A 24,904-nucleotide genomic window follows, 5' to 3' on the forward strand; every position below is an offset into this window, starting at 1 on the left:
CTCTTCAATCAGGCCTCTTCCACATTGCCTATAAAATACAGATTATCTTATTTAAACTGGATTATATGACAGTGTAGACTCAAGGTCCTTTCACACAGCTATATTACCCATTTATAATCTTATATTATCTGCTTTGAACTGGATTTTCTTGAGTCCACATTGCCATATAATCCATTTCAGTGTGCATTTTATACAGCTGTGTAGAAGGAGCCTCATATAATCCAGTTCTAAGCAGATAATACAAGATTATAAATATATAGTTGAGTCTCACTTATCCAACATAAACACCCTGGCAGAACATTGGATAAGCGAATATGTTGGATAATAAGAAGGGATTAAGGAAAAGCCTATTGAACGTCAAATTACATTATGATTTTACAAATTAAGCACCAAAACATCATGTTATACAACAAATCTGACAGAAAAGTAGTTCAATGCGCGGTAATGCTATGTAGTAATTACTATATTTATGAATTTAGCACCAAAACATCACAATGTATTGAAAACATTAACTACAAAAACATTGACTACTAAAAGGCCGACTGTGTTGAATAATCCAGAACATTGGATAAGTGAATGTTGGATAAGTGAGACTCTACTGTAATATGAAATATTTACAGTGGTATAATAATACGGAACAATATAATCTCTAAAACCAGGACAGTAAATAAAGAGCAACACTCTGAAAGCAGGGAAACTGGGAATTCCAGAAAGGAAACAATCGGAGCCAGCTAACACTTCCCAACAAAGGATTCTCCCAGGCAAGAAGCAAACAGGCTTTGAAGCTACAAGGCCATTAAATGCTAATCAAGGTGGCTAATTGCAGCATTCATACCTGCCACACTGAGACTATTAATTGCTATTCAACCCGGCCAGCCAAGGATTCTGCAAGGTAGAAAGTGGCCAGGTTTGCAAGCAGCAAGGCTATTCAGTGCTATTCAACCTGGCCAACCAAGATTTCCCCTAGATAGAAAACCCCCAAGCTCTGAAGCCACGAGGCTACTCTGTCCCATACAACCAGGCCTAGAAAGGATGCCCTATGTAGAAAGCGGCCAGGCTTTTAAGCTGCAAGGCTATTCAGTGTTTGGCAGTTCAAGCTGGCCAAACAAGGATTCCCCTACTAAGTAGCCAGGCTTCAAAGTGGTTTTTTGATTGAGGGTGCTACTCCAGCTACTCCAGAAAAAGGCCAGGCTTTGAGGCTGCAAGGCTATTCACTACTATTCCACCTGGCCAACAAATGATTCCCATAAGCCACAGCAACGTGTGGCCAGGCAAAGCTAGTATCTTTATAAAACCTTTAAAAACTCACAACGTTTTCTTTAAACAATAACCATAACAGCAATCAAACAGGAAACAAAGAGTGGCAAAATAGATGAAATATTACACAACTGAATACATTTTAAAAATAGTAATATATCAAGCAAAGAGAAAATATATACAACCCCTTTAAGGGAGTGCAAAGGTATCGCTACAAATTGTCTCTCCTCTTTATTGCTATTGTGTACCTTCAAATTGTTTCTGACTTAGTGACTCTAAGGCAGTAGTTCTCAACCTGTGGGTCCCCAGGTGTTTTGGCCTACAACTCCCAGAAATCCCAGCCATTTTACCAGCTGTTAGGATTTCTGGGAGTTGAAGGCCAAAACATCTGGGGACGCACAGGTTGAGAACCACTGCCCTAAGAGAGCCTATCACAGGGTTTTCCAATGAGAGTATGTGACCTTGTGGATTTTCATGGCCGAGTGGGGATTCAAGCCCTGGTCTCCAGAGTTGTAGTCCAACACTCAAACCACTTTCCCACACTAGTCCCGCTACTCTAAAAACAAAAGTTAATAAGTACCAGATCATATACATCATGATGTCAGTGGAGTTCTAAAAGAAATGCTAAAACTAAACAGAAAGAAGAAAATAGAAAAAAATAGCTTATGATGAAGCAAAACTTTGGGAACAATGAAGGGCTCTTTCTGGTCAGGATGATGAGCAAGAAAATATGACTTCCTTCTTCTGTCTCAGAAAAATCCCACATGTCTTAACTAAGAACAACACAAAATGTGTGAATAGGACATGCAAAAAAGGAAGTAATGTGACCCCTAATTAATACAAAGCTATAGCATCTATATTTCTCCTGCAACACCATTGGTTCAGTCTTTCTGATGTTGTTAGGCATTTGTTCCAAGTAAGAACTTCTGTGTTGGCTGATTGGGCTATCACAAAATCTACAGAATGTAAAAATTTTAGGGAAATGAGGGGCTTCTGCACAACATTTCGCCTTCTTCTGGCTATCTTATGCATATTCAGCTCATTTGAGGGACTACATTGGGAACTGCTGTATCTCCAATAGAGACCTCATTGGAAACTGGATGGCCACCTCTCAGGATTGCTTTACTGTGGATTTGGGCCATATCTAACCAATAATTCCTGAGGGATTCAGCTTCATAAAAGTCTTTGTAATCTACTGTTGCCTGATTATGTTGAAGGGAACTAATTTTTCTTAATCTAGTTCATTTAGGCAGGGTGAGGCATTGCAACTGCTAGGAAATCAGTTTATCTGCATTTCTAAATGCCCTGGTTCTAAATGAGCAAATGTTCTGGCTCATTCCCAGACAGTTCTCACTTTTTGCTGTTTCATGGGAAGCAAGCGCAAACAGAAAGTGTTCTGTTTCTCCAAACAGGAAGCACTGCTGCTAATAGCCCCTTTCCCCCTACGTGCGGTTAGACCACTCTTGGGCTGTGCGTGGATGAATAATGTCCTTCTGTAAAACGACACATACCAACCAAAGAATGTACATTTCCTAACCTACAGTGGAAAGAAACTGTCCCAGTCTGGACGTGATAACAACTGAAAGTTCCTCTTGTTCAACGGGAAATATAAGTCAGGGACTGTCATGCCCTGCCCCCAATTCACAAACTGTTCTGCACAATTACACACGACACCGTCCAGCTCAATGTGGGCCCTTTTACATTGCATTGACATCAACCTGAGGATTAACATAAGCTTAAGGCTGTAACCAATACATGTTTGCTTAAAAGTGAAACAGTTGGGCATATAGTTCTTACTTAGTACTCTGAGTGCTGCCACTACAACTGCTACTAACTATTATGGTAATGATGATGATGACAAAAACTAAACACTTCTTCCCTGTCAGCCCTCTTACTAATAAATTATCCTTTTCTCTATTGTGTTTTTTTAATAATAACTCATATTGTTTCCTGGACCGCAGTGGGTTAAACCACTGAGCTGTTGAACTTGCTCACCAGAAGGTTGGAGGTTTTAATCCATGGACAGAGTGAGCTCCCGTTGTTAGTAGTGTAAAGTGCTTCTCTTTAGGGATCTTTCCACCTCTTTGGGGATCTTTTCCCACCCTTTTCCCCCACTCTCAGGCCCCATCCACACTGTCCATATATCCAAGGATCTGATCCCATATTATCTTCTCATCCCAGATTATCTGGCAGTGGAGACTCATATAATCTAGTTTAAAGCAGATCATCTGGGATCAGATCCTACGATATATGGCAGTGTAGAAGGGGCCTCAGTTACTTCCAAACGTGGAACTAGTTTAGCTCAGTATTATCTTAACACCCAAGATAATGTTCTTGTATTAATGGAGTTCCTACTATAAAGCCTTTAGGTTGTTTCTTTAAGCCATTTGTGTTCTAGCCACTGTTCATGCCCTCAATCAACAGAAGGGAGAATTACTCTAGCGGGTTGCTCTCTCTGTACATAGCAAGAGGGAGAGAGGTGACAAAGCACTTACTCTCAGTCGGGATTTACAAGCAGGTGCTTCTTCTATTTCTTCCACAAACATGCAACAACAAGAAGCTGCAAAGTCAAATTCCCACCTAAAGCAACAGACAGAAGAGGTTCACTGGGACCTGGTTATGTTGGAGAACAAAATCATGGCCCTGAAGTCAGTGTGGCTTTAATGACCCTTCTATACTGCACCTAAAATGCGGAGGTTACCGGGTAAAAAGGGTGTGTGGCTAAATGAAGCTAGTGGTAAATCCGCACTGATTTCCTGCAATGGACGAAAAACACATGTTAAAAAGGTCTGCTTATATCCCGATTCCAGCCGGAAAATGCGTATATTTGCATCATTGTATGTCCCTGCACTCGTAAAAAACACATGATTTCCTTCTTGCCCCCAGACTGCACCAGTGCAATTGCACTTTTAAAAAGCCCAAAACAGCTGATTGGTCTGTAAAACAGACACACATCTAAAGGAGAGCAATTAGAAATCTATTGTGATGACTCATGGGCCTTGTAGTCCTGCTCAGGACATTGTAATTCCTGATGAGGAGGAAAACTTGGGTTTTTTACCTTCCCAGTCAGAACTGGATTCCTCTCAGCCAGATCTTTCCCAGGCAGATCTGGGAACCTTGCACCTGCAAGAAAGTTGTCTCCCAGAAGTATGTCAAACAACCCCAGAGCCTACTTCTCCCGTGTTCTTGCGCCGGGAGTTTTGTAAACAACAGAGAAGTTTGGAATCAGCTTCGCGCAGGAGTGCGAGGATTGCAGCTAAGAATGTGGCCAATTAAGACTGCTTCTCGTGAGAATCTTTGGGGAGTCTCACATCTGGTCTCAGACTTTAGCTTTCGGTTCTGATTCCCAGAGAACTGCTTCGGCGGGAAAGTTAGACTCTATTTAGGGGTTTTACCCGCGTAGTAACTTCGCGGAGTCAATTCGTCAGCCTACGGAGCGAGTTGTGTCTGGACAGCGCGCTCCGATTCAAGCCTCGCTCCTGCTCAAGCCTTGCCTTGCTATCCAGCCTTCGCCTTGCTTCCCAGCCTTTGTTTATCTACGGACTTTGCCTTGTTTCCCAGGACCAATCCTTGCCTTGTTCCACGGATTTTACCAAGTTATTCCACGGACCTTGTTCTTGTTCTTAGTTACCTTGTTCCACGTTTTAAGCCTTGTTTCAAGTATCAAGTTATTTCCTAGCCTTGCTCAAGTTTATGGACTAAAGGACCTTGTCATCTCCCCTCACTTTGCTTGGCAAAGTGAGTGTTTCGGTTATTGGATTACAACTTTGGACCTTAATATTTCATATTGGACATTATTTCTTTGGACTAATTTTGACCTTTCCTGAAAGGTCTGCTTCTGGACTATCTTTTACATTTGCTTTTACTAACCTTATATATTCCTTCAATAAAGATATTAGTTAGATTCTGGCCTCTGTGTTTGGTTATTGGTGCCTTTGCAACCTGGGTCGTGACATCTATGAAACTCTGTATTTTAAATTTTATGATATTAAACAGAGCTTGAAGTATCAATTGGAGGGAGAGATCCAGCTGAAGTTTGTTTTTTAAATCCCTCCATTATGCACTGAACCTCATATGCACACATACGAATCTGCTTATATTTATATTAAGATACTTGCATGTGCATATATACAGTCCAGCAAAATGGCATGATTTTTGTCTTTAAAAATTACACTGGATGTTCCCTGTCTGCCCTCAATCTTGTTCCAATACAGAGTAAGCCTGTGAGGATTGCGGAGGATCCAATCCTGGGACTAAGAAGTCTGTGTAGAGACCTGCAGTCAGGGTATGATTTTTTTAACCTCCCATTTAAAATCTGGATTTTGGTGCTGTCTGGAAGTACCCTAAAAAGCTGCCAGAAGGAAATTGGTCCCAGAACCTAAGGGTTACTTACTGGATCCATTCCTATGGAGGTAGCTTATTCCTTCATTATTCCAAATGGGATGGTAGCTTTGACAATGGCAACCTACTGAAGTCTTTTTACACTTTTCAAGACCCTTCATTTTCTCCTTTCTGAAACCAGAGGTTTTTTTGTTTTGTTTTGTTATAGAAGTATCCATTTTATTAGCATTCTGATGTTGCTTGTCCATGTATAATTCAATTTTCATCTGTGAAATATTGTAGGTTATGCTCTTCCTATTCTTTCCATGTTTCCATGTTTCTTGTACCAAATTTCTCTTAAAGAATGCCCAGGAACAGATCTGCTTCTTTAAACTGTGGCATGCCTGTGGACCCTTCCAGACAGATCTTGTGACCTGTCAAGGATTTACCTGAGGTGTCAAAATGATGCCTCAGGGCTATCTGTGGAAAAGATCCAGCACTCATGTTTCAAGCCTACCACCCCTTTTGAAATGGTCATCATCCCCAAGTATCCATTGTGTACACTGAACTAACCTTATTGTGTTACCTAGAGCTACCTCATTAAGTATATTGGCACATCACATTCTTTTTGGATTGTGCTCCTCTCTGAGGGGGACCTTTAAATGGGCTGACACTTCAAATACTCAAATGACAGCTTATTGACTTTTCATCACCACAAAGAGCCAACTAGTGATGACATCCGACAGAGTCCTAAGCCAATCAGAACACGGATCCTAGCTGGACAGTTTTTTGAACAATCCAGAGGTGGTGCAGTTTTCTTGAATAGCTGTCAAATGAAATTAAAAATGCTCTGGGTTTACAATTGAGGTATGTCAGTACTTTGGAGTGCTTTCTCTGCTGACATCTTCTCTGGCCATTGAGACTAAACCTCTGCTTTTGCTTTCTACCCATCTGTGTCTGATTTTGTCTTCTGGGAAGTTAGACATGCCGAGACACCTGAAGCTGAAATTACTCAATATTAGTCCAACACTCAAACCAATATACCACACATCTATCAGAGCTTAGACAAGAAGAGGTCTACTGGATCAGTCCAAATGCCTATAAAGAGAAAAAAAGAGTAGGCTGTGTATTGGCTGAAATCACCTTGAAGCTGCTGGACCTCTCTTTCTGGCAATCCGATGTTAAATATTGGATCGCTGTCTTGCTGGAGTGCCTCCCTCATGTTTCCATTCCTGCTTTGCTTGTCATTTTTTAAACTGTAAATAAAACAAACATTGCAAAAATAACACATCTGCAGTACCCTCTCAATCCGTGCCCAAGCAGCATTACCCCCTGGTGCCTCTCACTACATGGGAAGTGGGACAAATTATAAATATAAGATTTGGTTGTGCATTAGGAAAGCCTAAAAGCCTTGTTGCCTAAATCCTCAGAAGCTAAGCTCCTTAAAATCGCATCCCCATTTCAGGTGCCACCAAGCACTCAAAGTTCAGGCCCAGAGGGAATTCAAATGCTAAGCCCTCCATAACACATTAGCCATCCTAACAAAATGCCCACTGACACAAAGCAAAGAGGACCTCTGTGAAGCTAGGGCAGGATTTGACCCTTGTAAATTCATCTAATTCCTCCCTTTAACATGCATAAAAGCAATTGGGTTGATGCATTATCCGAGAGACTGTGAATAATAGATTTATCTGTAATTCAGAATCTTCTGCTCTATTAAGCAGCTTTTTCTTTTCTTTTCTGAAAGTCCAATTTCAAAAGATGCTGCCCTTCTCTTCTTTTGTTTTGCTAGTCTTCAGTTTATTGCTGCCTCTCCACAATCTGGTGCATTCATGTGATTTGATAATATGATAGCATGACCATTTTCCTTTTTAAAAAAATATCATTTCACTCAGGTTACGAAGAACTTATTTAATATTACTAGATTTTTTAAATCAGCTTCCATACGAAGGCTGCCAGATTTCAGGGTCTGACCCCTCTTCCTCAGTTCTCCCCAGTGTACAGATATATAGTTTCCTCATTTGCTAGATGTTGTTTTTATTTGAAGGGGACACTCTTTAGTTGATAGTTATAATGGTTAACTGCATTATAAGTGGCTGCCTCTTGTAGCGTCTCCCTTGTAACACATGTTCTGAAAAACAAGTCAGCAAGTGCACAAGGAAGTAGGTGATTGGTCTGTAGTAACTATTGAGTAGACAATGCAGTCTTGGTCAGTGGTCATGGCTTACCTGAGCAACATATAAGGTGTGGTTGCTAAATACTGTATTTGCTTTAATCTAATGCTTATCTTTTTTGGCTAAATTACCTTCCCAAAATTAGGTTGTGCATGAAATTCGTGTAATATGGTGATCTTAGTGCTGAGCCAAAGCAAAAGGTGAAGCTACTTCAGGAGCATGTGGGACTCCTATTTGTGGGACATAATCTGTAATTTAATAGCCATAGCTCAATGCTAAGCAATTCTGGGATTTGTAGTTTGTTGAGTTATCAGCATTCTTTGGCAGCCCCCGTGATCCCCCGGGACAAAGAACAAAGTACACTTAGTGCCGCTGCACATTACATTTGCCAGCAAATCCTTTTTTTGGTTTTGGGGATTTGAAAATTGAGGTGTGCATTAGATTCAATGGTGCATTAGACTCAAATAAATATGGTAATTCAGTAGATGTATCAGCAGATCAGAAATCCAGGTACACAAACCACCTGTGAATAAACAGAGTAGTCCAAAATGTGGCCAGTTTGAAGTCAAGACAAAACAAGAATGCAAGAGGCAACCAAATAAGATAGTTGTCAGCACTAAGGCTAGGAAAGAACTGCTTGGGTATTTATGAGCAGGTCCATCAAGGCCATAGGTACCTAATCAGGTCAGCATCTATTGCTTCACCAGCGCCGGGCATGGCTCAACAAAGGATGGGGCATGTGATCTTCAGCATCTATGGCAGGGGTCCCCAAACTAAGGCCTGTAGGCTGGATGTGGCCCTGAAAAGTAATTTACCTGACCCCCGCCCTAAACTTCAAACTTACGGTCATTCTAAGTCTGAAACAACTTGAAAGTACACAACAACAATTCCATAATTTTTGTACTATAAATAAGATATGTGTAATGTGCATAAGAATTCGGGTTTTTTTTCCAAACTATAGTCCAGGCCCCCAACAGTCTGGGAGGGGGGGCATCAATCGGTTCTCTGCTTTAAAAGTTTGGAGACCACCTGATCTATGGCCTCTGCCAACTATTGCTGGGGAGCAGAGTCCCCCATAGCTGCAGCTTCCATCTCCTCCGACTTAGTGAGAGCTCTACTATCAAGAGTTAAAGCTTCCTGGCAAAGTGCCTCCTTGTCCCCATTGTACAAGTTGTCCAGGAATAAGTTATGACACTAGGGCCCACAGCCATGACATCTTAAGAGGCCATTCTTAGTTTAAGATTTTGGTTCTGAAATCTCAAGATCTGGGATTGTCCTGATTTAGCAATTCTATTTTAGTCATAATGCCAGACATCACACCAGCAACCATCCTCAAGCCAGGGAAAGAAGGGCCACAGACATTAGGTATGGATTCGCCCAACTCAGGAGACTCCTCATAAGGATTTAATTATGTTTAGTAATATTTTTTGAAAAGAAGTTCAATGACCTATAACAATACATGACTTTAGTCTTCCAAATACACTGTCTCACAGTTTGTTACCAAAATATTTGCTTTCAGTGGTTGAGATACAGAAATCCATACTGCATTCTGAGGAGAGCATTCTGTATTTATTTATTTATTTATTTATTTATTTATTTATTTTTATCCTGCTGTAATTCCATGTAGGGCCCAAAACAGTTTACATTGTATAGTCAAACAAGATAGCTAAAACACTCTAAATCTTGAACAGTTGAAAACACATTAAAACCTCTTCCACTTTAAAACCAGCATACCAGTTGCAATACCAATTAAAGGGGAATCCCTGTTCAAACAGGAAGTGGCAAAAGGGTTGCAAAGATAATTTAATATCCTGGAGACAGCCTCCAAGAAGGCTCTCTCCAATTCTCATCGGGTATCTGTGATGGTGCTGAGGCCAAAGAAAACACCTCCTTCCAAAACTGGAAAACTCAACTAGTCTTCTTTAGGGAAATACAAAATTTCAGAAAGTCTAAACCCATGTTGTATACAAATGTATAGGTCATAACCAGCACTTGGAGTGTTTGTTTTGAGCTTTAAAGTATAACTTTGCTATATGCTAGTTAAGCTGTCTTAACACCACATGTGGGTTCAAAAATGAGGTGGAGTTGAAATAAGATTCACCTGCCAGGTTGGCTGGCTTGTGTATGTTGAATGGCAGCAAGATTTCTCAGGCTGGCTTTGCTCCAGTTTCAATATCAGGCATCTCAAGTGAAAGCCTCTGAAGTAAAGGCTAGGGAAAAAGAATTCACTGACTCACTATATGTCCTGGGTTAGGTCAACCAAAGGTCTGGGTCAATGCAAGCCGTTTCCTTTCATGTCTGTAGGAAAGAGCAGATATCTTTCACAGTCTTCCAAGCAACCCTTATAAGGGTGTAAGGAAACAGGACAATGGACTTAAAAAGGAGAGTACAATTGTTCTCCAGCTTATTCCCTTCTGCCACTTGGCGTTGTTTTTTTCAGGCCTGCCATTCAGTTCCATTATCAACACCCATTCAATCAGGCAGTGTAGGCTGACATAATTTCCATCACAGTGTGCCAAACTCTAAATTTGTCAATGAACACGAGGACTTGAGGAGAAAAAGAAAAGCAGCCTGGAGGTGGAAGACGGGGAATGGAAACGTACAGCACACCTCCCACTCTAAGAGTAGCTGGCTTCCCAATATAGCTCTGCTCTTCACAGCATGAAAAATGCACCCACATTTTAACAACCCCTAAAGTTTGAGTGCTATAAATGTTGCTTTTCTATTTGAAACTATTGAATCATACTCCAGGCAGTCAATTCAGTTTGTCTCCTGTTTTAACACGTGGATAGTGTTTTGTGGGGCTGGAAGGGTAATTGAGTATTTCTTCTATATTTGAAACAAATCTTTCTTCACATCTGTCACTTATAACTTTTGACTGATCTATTTTAATAAAGCTTTATAACTTGCTGGGTGGGAGGGCAGGTTTTTGTTCATCTGAACAAATTCACTTGTTATTACATAGCTGGTCAGGCTATTGAGTACTTTTTTATCTGAAATATACTTCTTGATCTGAACTTCCACTCTATGTCTAACTTTTGTTTTGTGTATTTTAATATGTATTTTATGGAAATATGTTTTAATGTCTGTATTTTATGGAGTGTTTTTAAATGATTATGTGTTTTAGCTGTGTTGTAACCCACCTCGAGGAGTGAGGAGAGGTGGGTAAGAAATAAAATTATTATTATTTTATTATGACACAGCAAACAAGATAGATATGCTGGATTTCATATTTCATTATTATTTCATTATTATTTCATTATTATTATTATTATTATTATTATTATTATTATTATTATTATTATTATCTTCAAGTATATGTCATTTCCATTAGGATCCAGTTAGTGGATTTCAAGATGTCAAAAAAAAAAGTGATTTCCAACAAGCTTGAGATCTGCCCACACTGATTTGAAAGGCTTGTATACTTGCTTTTCACCAAGTGGTATTTAAAGTAGGTCAAAGCAATGTCAGATAACATCAACAATCATGAAAAATGACAAATTGATGACATATTAGAGTTTGGAACATTATTAGATACTGGCTGGGATTCTGGAAACTGTCGTCCAAAAAAACCTTTTTGCCAAGCTCTGAAAAAAACACCACATTATTCTCTTCCTTATACCCAGGCACTTCCCTCAGGGAATCCAAAAAGACCTAAAGTCAGGGCTGACTGACTTCATTGCATTTGTACCATGGTGATCAAGCTACATTACTCAAGAGGTCCTTGTATGGTGTCACTTTGACCGCCATTTTCATAGCTCACGGTCACCTTTTAAATGAAAGATATTGTTGCGCGAGCAGCCAGAGACAGGAAGCTCATCTCTGCGCTTCACAAATTTCATCAGCTCTCCTCTCCTTGCGTAGTAATGACACATCAGGCCAGCTGCCTCAGTCAGTTCACACGCCACATAATGTGTCATAAACATGAAAGAGATAATGGGTCAGATCTGCCTTGGGTGTTCCGTCAGAGTAGGCTAAAACAATAGAATTATACTAAGCATGAAATTGGCTCAGCACATTTACTTGCAGCTGTGACTTATTGGCCACAGGAGAAGCCAAGAAAGACATTGTTTTCTGATTACTGGGATTAAGCACAAGTTGGCAAAGAATAAGGTATTATATAGCAGTTTCTTGCAACATACAGGCTGGACCTTGGGGAACCATACATCTTGTATATAGCAGCGATGGGAGTAAGGTGTTTGCAAGATGACATAAACCATATAGAATTGCATGCCAACAAGGCGTGCAATGTATATCCATTATACATGAGCACATAGGTAGGAGTGATTAAATCAACAAGGTGATGTCACCAGAGTCTCGTTTTTCTGCCCTGTCTATTTATTATTTCTGTTAAGGAGCTGCTCTTGTCTCATTAATGTATTTAGGACAGGAGCCAACCAGTTTTTACCAACTTTGACGACTCCTCCTGGGAACTGTCATCAAGGAACTAGTTCCTTTCTGTAAACGCAATGAAGCCACACAAACAACCTCCTCTTCACTTTCCATAGAGCTCATTACAGTCTTGAAATTTTAATATTTGGGGTGTCCAAGTAGTACTCCAAACAGGCCGGAAATAAGTTGGGAAAAAACGCCTTTACCTCTGTTTGTGTTGTCTGTCCTTGTTAATTGTATAATTGGCATTAAGCCACTCTGAGTCTCCTTCGGGTGAGAAGGGTGGGGTATAAATACTGTAAATAAACAAATAAACATAGCTGTGCTACTGGGCAAAATATTACATGCTGCCCTACTGGGTATATTAACGTTCCAACGATTTATTTGATGGATGGAGGATTGAAAACGACACTCTCCCTATATATTGAAATAATATGTGAGTGGGATTGTGGAACCATGCAGGCTAGCACAATTCCTGCTACTGAGGCATATCATGATCCATCCACTTACACATACACAGTCTGTGTATTCATCAGATATGTGAAGAAACTGTATTTGCACAAAGCTTCTGTATGCAAGGAAGAACCCTGGTTATTTTAGGATCCAAGCCCAATCTGGATGATTATCCCTTTCTCAGCAATCTTCACCCTTTCTCTGATTGTTCCAGAGAGCCACATACTTTCTGAGAAGTGGGGCTGGCAGTAGAGAGGAAGAACATCCTTAATTTATTACAGGATACATGATCTTGAAATAATGTTCATCATTTAATCAAAGAAAGTTTCTTATATACTCTGAACTTTTTTTTACCAGATTTTGCTGCTATTACTCATCCAAGGGGCAGGTTGCCCTGAATTTTCCCAGCACTACATAACGGTATCGGTATGCTACAAATTACCGGTAGTTGATTCCCAGTCAGACTTCACACCAAAAATCTACAATCGTAAATGCTAAAATACTTCTTCAAAGTTAACCAACGTTTTTGTGCCACTTCCACAATGAGGTTTTCTCTTGATTGCCACATATGTAATAGTTTTGCATTTTTTTATTCATTAGAAAGATTATTTCCAAACGTTTGATGCTTATGCACTATGCAGGTCAGGTAACAAAAATTATAACCATCCATTAAATGTGATAAAATACAAATGCCCTACCTATAAATATGGCCTGGTATCCTGTATCACTAGCCTCATGTAATGAGCCAGATTAGTATAGTTTTGGTTCCTTAGTACCAAAATGTGATAAATGCTGCCATTTTGGCATTTTGATACAGCCTGTCTTAGAGATCCTGCTGTCGGCAATTGTTCCCAGGCACATTTCAAAGGCCTAATTATGATCTTTAAAGCCTTATTCAACTTGGCTCTAGGCTATCTGAAAGGCGTTCAATGTGTCGTCGAAGGCTTTCATGGCCGGGATCACAGGGTTGTTGTATGTCTTTCGGGCTGTGTGGCCATGTTCCAGAAGCATTCTCTCCTGACGTTTCGCCCACATCTATGGCAGGCATCCTCAGAGGTTGTGAGGTATGGAGAAAACTAAGCAAAGAGGTTAATATATATCTGTGGATAGTCTAGGGTGAGAGAGGTCAGTATGAATGTAGTGTAGTTAATCACTTAAATTAGCATTGAAAAGCTTATCTGCTGTCTTCTTCCTGCCTCTGGGGCATCCTTTGTTTAGAGTCGTTAACTGCCCTTGGTTGATTCATGTCTGGAAACCCTCTGTTTTCAGAGTATTGCTTTTTATTTACTGTTCTGATTTTTGAGTTTTGTAATACTGGTAGCCAGATTTTGTTCATTTTCATGGTTTCTTCCTTTCTGTTGAAGTTGTCCACATGCTTGTGGATTTCAATGGCTTCTCTGTGTAGTCTGACATGATAGTTGTTAGAATGGTCCAGCATTTTTGTGTTCTCAAATAGTATTCTGTGTCCAGGCTGGTTCATCAAATGCTCTGCTATGGCTGATTTCTCTGGTTGAATTAGTCTGCAGTGCCTTTCATGTTCTTTGACTCTTGTTTGGGCGCTGCGTTTGGTGGTCCCTATGTAGACTTGTCCACAGCTGCATGGTATCCGGTAGACTCCTGCAGAAGAGAGAGGATCCCTCTTGTCCTTCGCTGACCGTAGCATTTGTTGGATTTTCTTCGTGGGTCTGTAGATAGTTTGTAGGTTGTGCTTCTTCATCAGCTTCCCTATGCGGTCAGTAGTTCCCTTGATGTATGGTAAGTGCCATTGGATCGCCGACTTACAACCTGGCAAAATTTCTGGCTACACAGCTACAAACCCACATTGGGCTCACTGCACATTATATCAAGGACTCTACACACTTTATAGAAAAGATCAGCAACCTCAATCTAAGCACCAAGGACATCCTGATCAGCTTTGATGTGGTGTCCCTTTTTACCAAAGTCCCAGTAGCTGACACCCTCACACTAATCAAACAAAACTTCCCAGAAGACATCACAGCCCTGTTTCACCATTGCCTCACCACTAGCTACTTTCAGTGGGACACTGGATTCTATGAACAGAAGGATGGAGTGGCCATGGGGAGCCCTCTCAGCCCAGTAGTAGCAAATTTCTATATGGAATACTTTGAAAAACAGGCCCTAGAAACAGCACCAAAAAAGCGAACTGTTTGGTTCAGATACGTAGATGACACCTTCACAATTTGGAGCCATGGAGAGGAAGAACTCAGCAAGTTCCTGGACCATCTTAACAGCATCCACCCAAACATCCAATTCACCATGGAAAAAGAAAAGGAAGGAAAACTGCCATTTCTAGATGCTCTGGTCATCCGCAAACCCAATCAACAATTGGGCCACACAGTTTACAGAAAACCTACACACACAGATAGATACCTTCATAAAAACTCCAACCATCACCCAAGTCAAAAAAGGAGCACAATCAAAGCCCTGACAGACCGTGCACAAAGAATCTGCGAACCTCACCTCCTCCAAGGTGAACTCAACCACCTAAACTGGGCTCTACAAGCCAATGGATACTCCACCACAGACATCAGAAGAGCTGCAAGGCCAAGAACAAGCCCTGAGAGTCAAGACAAAGATCCACCCAGAGGAAAGGTGTCCTTACCATACATCAAGGGAACTACTGACCGCATAGGGAAGCTGATGAAGAAGCACAACCTACAAACTATCTACAGACCCACGAAGAAAATCCAACAAATGCTACGGTCAGCGAAGGACAAGAGGGATCCTCTCTCTTCTGCAGGAGTCTACCGGATACCATGCAGCTGTGGACAAGTCTACATAGGGACCACCAAACGCAGCGCCCAAACAAGAGTCAAAGAACATGAAAGGCACTGCAGACTAATTCAACCAGAGAAATCAGCCATAGCAGAGCATTTGATGAACCAGCCTGGACACAGAATACTATTTGAGAACACAAAAATGCTGGACCATTCTAACAACTATCATGTCAGACTACACAGAGAAGCCATTGAAATCCACAAGCATATGGACAACTTCAACAGAAAGGAAGAAACCATGAAAATGAACAAAATCTGGCTACCAGTATTACAAAACTCAAAAATCAGAACAGTAAATAAAAAGCAATACTCTGAAAACAGAGGGTTTCCAGACATGAATCAACCAAGGGCAGTTAACGACTCTAAACAAAGGATGCCCCAGAGGCAGGAAGAAGACAGCAGATAAGCTTTTCAATGCTAATTTAAGTGATTAACTACACTACATTCATACTGACCTCTCTCACCCTAGACTATCCACAGATATATATTAACCTCTTTGCTTAGTTTTCTCCATACCTCACAACCTCTGAGGATGCCTGCCATAGATGTGGGCGAAACGTCAGGAGAGAATGCTTCTGGAACATGGCCACACAGCCCGAAAGACATACAACAACCCTATCTGAAAGGCCATTATTCTCCCACATGCACCTAGATAGCCTTTGAGGTCTGCAGGAGAGATTCTAATTGGAATACTGAATAACAGAAAAGATTTTGGCCAAGGCTAAACTCACAACAAAAGACAGCCTCACTTCCAAGCCAGTGCTGGTAGTGCAGATGATGTATGGCTACTTTTGGGGAAGATACTTTTTCTTTTTTTTTGGCCTTAATCCACCTTTGCTTTTAGGTAAGCAAAACTGGGAAAGTGCAGTGTTTTCCAGAAACTCTGGAGTGACTTCAACTTATTTTATCACATGTACAGCTGAACTGGGTTATATTCGAACTGATCAGTCATCCATACAGCAGACACCATGCCATTCCTCAGATAATTATCGTGGATGGGAAAAGTGAACCTTACTTGCCGATGAAATGACTGGATGCCCATTTCTGACCTCAGCAGAAGTAGCATCACCTATGTTTGTGAGAAAGTGGAAGCAGTAGCATCAAATACGGCTGGGGGGGGGGGGGGCGGGTGTTGAGCCAGTGGAATTGAGGTAATGCCATCATGGTTGGCTTGTGTGAACACAACTACCATCATGGTCAGTCTGGACCATAATGCTTCCAACTGGCCCTGGATTAAGCAGTTAGTGAAGACACACCATATGCTTTTTTTGACAGATAAACTTAAATGGGAAATGACTCCATCTAGATAGAACACATTGGATGGAGTGATTTCCATCTGGAGCCCCCAGTAGTGCAATGGGTTAAACCTCTGAGCTGCTGAACTTGATGACCAAAAGGTTGGCGGTTCGAATCCAGGAGCGGGGTAAGTGCCTGCTGTTTGCCCCAACTTCTGCCAACCTAGCAGTTTGAAAACATGCACATGTGAGCAGATCAATAGGTGTGGTGGGAAGGTAATGGTGCTCCATGCAGTCATGCTAGCCACATGACTTTGGAGATGTCTACGGACAACGCCGGCTCTTCGGCTTAGAAATGGAGATGAGCACCACCCTCAGAGTCGGACATTACTAGACTTAATGTCAGGGGGAACTTTTACCTTTACCTAATTTCCATTTATATTATAAGCAACAAAATTTCTGATTGAATTTGGTATAGAAAGCAAGAGTTTTTTTTATAGAGACATAAACGGAGATTCCCTTATACATATTTTTCTCAAAGACACAGATCCTTCTTTAGAACAGATATGATTTAGATTTCTAAAAACTTAGTTATTAAGGTTCATAAAGTGGAGATACTAAGAAGATTTTTTTCCAAATAACAACCCTGTTAAGCTTTAAAAGAAAAAAACCATGACTTTTAAGATGGTGATTGAATGAAGCAAAGAAAAATAGTGGTGGATGATTATAAAAAGAACTTAAAAGAATGCCTTGAGTATAATTTGAATAAGAGCATGGAAACCACAAAGGCTTTGGGTATAAGTAAAGCTTTTGTGAGATGGTATTTCATCCTGTATAGTTCTGAACTTAAGAAGAAGAGGAAAGAAAAAGCAAATCTTATACTGGACGAGATAAAAAGAAAGCAAGGAGAATTAAATAAGTTCCCATCAAAGAAAAGTGTCTTTAATCAAATAAAGATTTTGCTGAAGAAATGATGTGCCTTTTCACACTAGAGCTGAAAGAGTAGACAAAGGGCCTTTATACACATGCCTAAAAACTCAGAAGAAACTGGGATCTAATAGGAGCGGGGTGGCTAAATGACGTTTGAAGAAAGTGCGGGCAGAACCGGGTTAACTGCTGAAAAGTACATGTTTAAATTATGCACTTTAAACCTGATTCTGCCCAAAAAAATGCACAACTTTGCATGACTGAATTTCCTTGCTGTCATGGAAAACAAGTAACTTCCTTTCAAGCCCCCTGTGTGGAGTGCTCCACTGCAAGTGCACATTTTAAAAGCCCAAAACAGCTGATCGGGTTGTGAAAAAAATGGAGCTACGGACACACAGGTGGCTAAATGGAAGCAGAGTTAGAAAGCAATCAGAACTCTCTGCAACCATTACTTTTTTTCTAATGTTTTTCATATCACACAAAGCTTGAATTTATAATTGAATTAAGAGAGAGAATAAGAAATCTGCTTGTTTGTAAATTAGGATCTCCACAAAAGCACATATGTGGTCTGGGACATTTTGGAGATAATTTTTTTAAAAACTTCTGCCAGATGTCTCCCGTCCCCCCTCCATCTTGTGGACTTGAGGATGCAGGGAAACATTTCCCAGGTCTGACAGGTCTGTGTGTGGACTTGCTGTCAGGTATTGGGATTTTTTGCCCCACTTTTAAACCTGCATTTTGACACTGTCTGGAAGTGCCCAGGACCTCTCTGGCTGAGCATTTTAAAGCCCCCTCCCCAAATTACAATCCCAAAAATTCTGCAGGAGGCAGCGACTGGACTTCAGATGGGATGATTACTCTTTGGCTACTCTTTCAGCCCTAGTGTGATACATGTTAACAATGAAAGAGCTGGAAATAGCCAGTCTTGGAGAAAACGCCTCAGTCAACTCCAGCATCTAAGAACATCCAGAGATCTTCATATGAACTCCTAGCAATCAACACATGTCGTATTCAGATGCCAGGTAGCAAAAAGCATTATTAAGAAAGCTAAATCTACCACTTGACAAATACATTCTTTGAAAGTTAATGAAATCAGGTTGATTATGCTGGCCCCAATGCCTGAACAGTCTTTCTCTTATCATTTATTTTGAAGATGATGGGAACACTTACAAATAAACAGGTCAAAAGAAGCAGGGAAAATACTGAAAGCTTCAACTGTGTGGGAGGTTAATGCACTGAACTGAGTCTGCATTCTTAACACCGCTCTGCTTGAAACCTGTCCCAATGTACCTCTCTCTACACCACTCATGCCATTACTTCTCACAGCATGGGCCAGGTCTGGGAATGTGAGAACCCATGCTGAGTTATATTCTGACACCATCCTGCTTTTCAGTTTGTGACCTAATACCCCAAACTGCTTGTTACTGAACTAAAAATAAGAGTTGGCTGTGGAAGGGGGACCATGAAGTCATAACAAGATGGGTTCTAATGTGGTTAACTTTTACCCAGGGCTACAACTCCCAGAATGCTCTAGCCTGCATAGTTGATAACTATCCCATCAGGAGGATTCCAGGAGTTGTAGTCCAGGAAAATAACTTTCCCAAGCTCCACTCAAGTTAATTGATTCAATGCAACCCTTCATCTTCCTTAGTGTGAAGCTATACTGGCTTAGGGGCCTCTGGTGGCACAGTGTGTTAAAGCCCTGAGCTGCTGAACTTGCGGACCAAAAGGTGCCATGTTCAAATCCCGGGAGCGGAATGAGCACCCGCTGTTAGCCACCGCTCCTGCCAACCTAGCAGTTCGAAAACATGCAAATGTGAGTAGATCAATAGGTACTGCTCCGGTGGGAAGTTAACGGCGCTCCATGCAGTCATGCCAGCCACATGACCTTGGAGGTGTCTACGGACAACGCCGGCTCTTCGGCTTAGAAATGGAGATAAGCACCAAGCCCCAGAGTCAGTCACGACTGGATTTAATGTCAGGGGAAAACCTTTACCTTATACTGGCTTAAGCCAGTTTACCTTTGTGATAAGGACTGGAAGTTCTTGAACATTGCGTAAATTCTTAGCCACTGCAAGTTACTGGGCTCAGGTAGATGGGTTCAGACAAAGTCCTGTCGCATATCCCCACCAGTCAAGCTTTACAACGTGGTAGGACACTAATGATTTTAGATTCTGAGCAGGATCATTTTGGAGAAGGCAGTCTTTCAGATATTCTAGCCCCAAGTTATTCAACTTTCTATTCCCAGAGTGGGACATCTGGTGAGTGCAACAGCACTTTCCTATTCATGTTACACAGCAAATCCTGTTCATTCAATAAGCCTAGAGATCCTATGCAGCCTTCAAGCCATGAATGTGCTTAGACCTTTATAGTGCTAGTTACTACCAACACTGTCACTAGTCTTTTCGTATTGGGATACATATTTGAGGACTTGCAGTCTCAAGGCACATAGATGGATATGCAGAGAACCATAATCATAAGCAGATGGGATACATAGTGGCCATGATGGTAGAGCGGGCCCTCCTTATCCACTGGGATATAGTTCCGGATCCTCTGTGGATGCCAAAATCCACAAATACTCATGTCCCACTATGTACAATGGAGTAGCAAGGTTTGGTTGAATCCATGGATGCAGAATCCATGGATAGAGAGGGACAACTGTATATTATAGGACATAATCTTAAGTGAAAATAACGCATGTTGCCCCCCCCCCTCCACTTAATGACATTTTTAAAATTTAAAAATATAAGGTTGTATAGAACTAAGAACAATATACAAACCAGCTTTGTAGGGCAGAATTACAGCATGTAATTCTATATTGCCTGTGAAAGAACTCCAGGAAGGTCAATATGAATGTCTTTAAAAAACAGAAGCAAGCTTATATTCTATGTGGAAGGAAGAATCACTGACTATAAAAAGACCTTGTAGATAGTCAAATGTGAGATTGTTCATCTCCACAGTTTTCTTGTGGCTACAACCATGATTGATCCTAAGTGACAGTGTTATGCTGGGGGCCTCCTTCTCTTACTGGTACAGCTGTAAACACCACTGTACTTACCGTCTTAAAATGTAGAGAAACATTACAAATTCCAGTGGCAAATAAAGAGGGCAATGCACAGATTCTTATTTGGTGGAAGCATTTTTGTTAGAATAACAAATAAAGAGCAATGTACTATAGTGTGCAATCGAAAAACCAAACAAATCTTAAACACCAACATCTGTTACAAATAATATGTTCAAGGTTATTTTGTAAATCATAAAGTTGTACTCTTTGAGGATAATAAGAGTGTATCTATCTCAGTGTTATCAAACATGCTTACCATTGTTACCTTTGCTAATATAAATAAGCATTTACACGAACTATAGGTAAAGGTTTTTCCCTGACATTAAGTCTAGTCATATCTGACTCTGGGGGTTGGTGCTCATCTCCATTTCTAAGCCGAAGAGCCGGCATTGTCCGTAGATGTCTCCAAAGTCATGTGGCCGGCATGACTGCATAGAACGCTGTTACACATACTGTATTTATTTATAAAACAAGAATAGTAGTATTTGAAAGATTTTTCCATTTCTTTTTTTGTTGTTTCAAAAATTACTTTAAAACTTTGTTTCAAAGATTATTGAGGATGATTTATTTCAAATTATTCAAAAGTATTGCTAAAGCATTGATTAATTTTACTATGTTACTTTTAATTAATATTATTCCACTCCCGTCCACCAGGATTGGTACTCAAAGTGGCTCACAGCTTTAAAAAAGAGTTATTATTTGTGATTCTGCTCCTGCTTTGGGTATATAGTGAGGTGACATGACTCACTAGAAAGGAGGATTACAATTGGTAATGTTATCAATAGAAAAAGGAGGTGTTTGTAATAGAAAAAGGAGAAAACCACATTTCAGGTGGATAGACTCGATCAAGGAAGCCACAAAGTTGCAAGAATTGAGCAGGCTGGTGATGACAGGATGTCTTGGAAGGCTCTCATTCATAAGATTGCCATGAGTCAAAGCCAACTTGTCAGCACATAACGACACAATTCCTTGTACTCATTTATTATGTCTTGGGTTTGTTGTTGTTGTTGTTGAGAAAAAATTGGAAGCTAGTCAGAATTTTGCAAGGTCAGCCTCTGCTCGGGGCATCTTGAATTACTCGGGCTCGGGCTGTGGCGCAGGCTGGAGAGCAGCTGCAATCAATCACTGCAATAAATCACTCTGACCAGGAGGTCATGAGTTCGAGGCCCTGCTCGGAGCCTTGTTTGTTTGTCTTTGTTCTATGTTAAAAGGCATTGAATGTTTGCCTATATGTGTAATGTGATCCGCCCTGAGTCCCCTTCGGGGTGAGAACGGCGGAATATAAATGCTGTAAATAAATAAATAAATAAATAAATAAATACTTGCATGGGGACAATATCTGTGACTTTTGCCAAGTGATGAACTATTAAAGGAATAAAACAACAGAAATTGTGAGTTCATTAGTCCTTCCTATATATTACAGTGCAATCACCTTACCTACAGATTTGATCCCTCAGAAGTGTTTGTGAGCCTTTCTAGGTCCTTCAGTGCCATTCTAAGGTATGCTTCTGGCCCAAGTATAGACAAAATACAAGAGGTTCACTGCTAACCACTATTTCAGGTAACCATGGGCAGTGGGAGTCTTAGAATATATCCCCTATAGATCCGTGGTTCTCAACCTGTGGGTCTCCAGATGTTTGGCCTACAACTCCCAGAAATCCCAGCCAGTTTACCAGCAGTTAGGATTTCTGGGAGTTGAAAGCCAAAACATCTGGGGACCCACAGATTGAGAACCACTGCTATAGATACAGGTGTCACACGGTATTAAAATGATTGCTCACACTATGGGTGGAAGAGGAACTGTACCAAATAGCCTTGCCCCCATGTCATGCACATTATATTAATCTTCTCCTAACATCCACATATATCGTGCACATTGAACCTGCTGACTCCTGAGCAGGCCTTTGTGTGCACATAGAAGTATAGAGGAAACCTTTCCCTATAGCTCTCCATGCTATATCTAAATGTTAGGATTACATGATATGTCTTACATGGGTGATGAAGCCACTCAGTGCAGCCCTAATTCTCTCACCTGGAGGATTTTTCACTTTCATAATATGAGAATAGGGCTAACGTCTATATAAAAACAGTAAGGGGGAACCTTCATCTTCTCATGTTGTTATTTCTATTCAGTGATCACTGATATGAGGGTAATCTAGGTGGGATAGTTATAATGCAGAACTGAATATTACTTGGCAGACTGAGAGTGGCTTTACAATGTAGAATTAATGTAGTTTGAGAGCACTTTAACTGCCATGACTCAATGCTATGGACTCATGGGAATTGTAGTTTGGCGAAGACACTAGCACTCTTTGGCAGTTAAGCCTAAAGACCTAGTTAAACTAGGGGGGAAAGTAGGCAGGTTGTAAGAATTCAGGCCTAACGTAACGGTTATTCATACTTAGAGGGTTTCTGTACAGACAGATATGGATCAGGTCATACCAAGATAGCAAATGGGATTAACTCCCTCCTCATGTGTGACATTTCTTTAATTTCCATCACAAAGAGCGAGAGAGAGAGAGACTCTCTAAAGTTGCTTTCTTCAGAGAGAAAAGACTCAGCACAACACAACTTAGATTTTACATTCCTCTTCCTAAACAAGGAAAATTAAAAAGTTGAGAAGCCTGTGATCATTTAGCCTGAAGGCATCTTTTCTTAGTTAAAAATGGCTTTTGACAATTTCAGGCAGTACATTGGCACAAATATGAGGTGAATGGTAAATTGCCAAATATCAAGATGACTACAAATCAAATAAACAGGGTTTGGTGTTCAAGATATGTTTAAAAGAGCCTGTTTGGTAGTCATGCTGCATGTTTATCTTTTATTTCCATATCCTTCTGGTCCCTGGATATTTTTGTATATGTGTCTTGAGAAATTATGGCCCAATCATTAGCATTTGATTGTGAGCATTTCCAGCGCAAAGCAAAGAGAAGCAAATGAAGTGCAAGAATCCACTCCTGCACTCACTCAAAAGTCAGTGGGAGTTTTGCCACTGAGGCAAATGGGAGCCAAACCGCAACAGGCCACTCTTATTAGGCAATATTTATTTCCAGCTGTGAAGCAGAAGGTCACAATTAAGGAAAAAGCACATAATAAAAAGCACACCCTGTCCTGTCCTGCAGGGTTATCACTAGTTTAGATCTGCCTGGTCACACCACAATATGACACCATGACACTAATTTTGAGTCACCACAGACAGAAAATCATGAGATGGAAAAGAGCAAAAGTAAACCCAGAAGTGATTGATTCTGCTCACTTAGAATCAAAGAATGTGGCCGGAAGCATTGAGGAGGAAAGTCAACAACCAGCTTTTTCTAGCCTCATAACTCAGGTGGTAATGTATCCCATTTTTACAGAAGATGGTATTTCATGGAACAGAAATGGGTGGCTTGTAGTCTTATCTTGCCCATGAAAAGCCCCCAAGGATGTCTCTCCCCTCCTGGACAACCAATGATCTGGACTGTGAGGATGTTATTCTGCCCACCTTTACAAATGGGAAAGCTGCATGGTTAGCTCTGGTCACAGTAAGGATAAGAAAGTAGTGTTGCTTTGCATGCTGTTTTTAACTGAGAAGTCTTGGGATTAGCAGTCGAAAAAGACAGCATGAGTCCACTGTACATGTTCAGTCTTCTGACTGTGAAGACAATTAGAGTAAGGAGATTCCTATTGCCAGCCAATGTAAATGGCATGACCCTCCTTCATGGAGAGCCTCTGAACTATCTGTCTTTATACCTCTGTGCCCACCAGACTGATCCCAAAGGCAGTTCAGAACATGGAAACTCAGATGCAAATCTATCTTGCAAAATCTGCAAGAAAAAGAGTGGCAATTTTGCTTAGTCAAGAAGAAGGAGAAATACCAGTAATGATGTATCAGTAAGAAAATAGGGCATAAATCTGAATAAAACTTTAATGTGCTGATTAATATGTATAACTGCAAGTTTTGGCATAATTATTATCATAGCAAAGCATTTCATCATAGTAGGGGTGATCAGGTGACCTGTGTGTATTTGTTCCATGTGCTAGTCAGATGCTCACTATTGATGGACAACTTCAAGGACTCTATTTTCTTCTTCAGGTTTTTTTTTTAAAAAAATGATTGACCAGTTCTCCAAATACAGCAGGAGTGAGGAACTATTTTGTATACATAACATATTCACCCATCACACAATCCATTTACACTCAATGAAAGTTCAGGTGATTATGTTTAATCTCTTATGGCTGCTGGAGAGATGCAGTTCATTGCCTTCTGTTCACTCTATATAACTGAGATCAACATGCATGTAT

At 40.6% G+C, this 24,904-nt stretch overlaps 1 long non-coding RNA gene across 1 annotated transcript in view; it reads right to left on the minus strand.

The window, feature by feature from the left end:
* Positions 1-5,234: 5,234 nt before the first annotated feature.
* LOC134297878 (uncharacterized) overlaps positions 5,235-24,904 on the minus strand; it is a 30,922-nt gene continuing 11,252 nt past the window's right edge. The window contains exon 3 of the long non-coding RNA XR_010004781.1: positions 5,235-6,833. This is a non-coding gene — a long non-coding RNA (uncharacterized LOC134297878). The remainder of the gene's footprint in view (positions 6,834-24,904) is intronic.

This window comes from Anolis carolinensis, chromosome 3 (genome assembly GCF_035594765.1).
Source record: "Anolis carolinensis isolate JA03-04 chromosome 3, rAnoCar3.1.pri, whole genome shotgun sequence".
Taxonomy (NCBI): Eukaryota; Metazoa; Chordata; class Lepidosauria; order Squamata; family Dactyloidae; genus Anolis; species Anolis carolinensis.